Genomic DNA, 1,206 nt, shown 5'->3' on the forward strand with positions numbered 1-1,206 from the left:
CAGAGAGGGGAGAGGGGAGAGAATTTCACTTCGCAAGGTTTAAGTCCAAGAAGTGGGTAGACGAAAGGCCTAATATTAGGAAATATTTACATGTATTATTATCATTTATTTATAGTACCACCATCTTACCTTCGCTTCTTTTCTTATCCAAAAAATCCAAGGGGTCGAGAATGGAATGAATGAATGCTGGCGAGACAGTTGTGTTATTTTCTCCCGAGCCGTTGCAGGCTGATGCACGCACACACACCACACAAACGCGTACAACTCTGCACTGTTTTTGTTTATACTCGCGTGTGAACTTTTAAGCTAACGGAGTGTGGAGTGTGGGGGCCGCGAAAGGACCCCTTGCGCTCCGTATAATAGCAACAGTGCTTGGCGTCGTGAGTCTTTCGTTTATTTGCACGACAGGGTATTTGATGGATAATTGCCAACATGTAAAATAACTGGTCTTTGAAATGTACATGTGCCCACAGTCGAAACTATCTAGGACGAGGAAAAGAATAACCATCTAGGCAGGTGGATTCCTTACACAGAGTCATTATAAATTATACTGTAAAAAAATGTAAGGACAAATTAGAAGTGGCCGCTTGTACAGGAGATTGTCTTACACTTACACAGGTGGCCGTAGAGCAGGTTCGGTTGTGTATATATCATAGGCCTATACCTGTATATATATTCATATATATATATGTGAGATAGGGTATACATGTGTCTGTGTGTTAAGGTATAAACTATGATCATTACTTTCCCAAATTTCTAGTGGTTCCAAGCATAGTCTTTGTGTATAAAAACCTTACTTTTCTAAAGCAGCATTAACTCATAATAAACTCTTGCCAAGAAATATGTTCTCAAAATATTTTCGGGAATTCATCTTCCCTTCAAAACCGAGAGGGTCAGGCAGCTTTTACGCCTCTGTGAACTTGCACTTTTCGGCTAAATTCCTCACACACTGTTCACATGTCAACATTCTTTATAATGTCGTTCTGTTTTAGCCTCCTTGACCCCCACCCCTTCCACTATATTTCTTTCTCTTAAAAAAAGTTTTAGTTGATTTGTGTTTTCTCTGCACTTCTGCTCCTGCTTTGCCCTTAATCCTTACATTTTACATCTCCGTCTGTCTTATTTTCTTCCTCTCTGATGTATGTTCTCCTGCTCTCCCTTCCCCCCTCTCTCTCCCTTTCCCCCCTCTCTCTCTCCCTCTCTCGC

General features: G+C 41.1%; 1 protein-coding gene across 1 annotated transcript in view; it reads right to left on the minus strand.

Moving 5' to 3' along the window:
- The window catches only part of LOC101853886 (phosphatidate phosphatase LPIN3-like), a 16,749-nt gene extending 16,465 nt beyond the window's left edge, over positions 1 to 284 (minus strand). The window contains exon 1 of the mRNA XM_005108765.2: positions 130 to 284. The gene's annotated coding sequence lies outside the window, so the exon portion shown is untranslated. The remainder of the gene's footprint in view (positions 1 to 129) is intronic.
- Between the last annotated feature and the right edge of the window lie 922 nt (positions 285 to 1,206).

The sequence above is a fragment of the Aplysia californica genome, unplaced genomic scaffold (assembly GCF_000002075.1).
Source record: "Aplysia californica isolate F4 #8 unplaced genomic scaffold, AplCal3.0 scaffold00718, whole genome shotgun sequence".
In the NCBI taxonomy this organism is placed as follows: Eukaryota; Metazoa; Mollusca; class Gastropoda; order Aplysiida; family Aplysiidae; genus Aplysia; species Aplysia californica.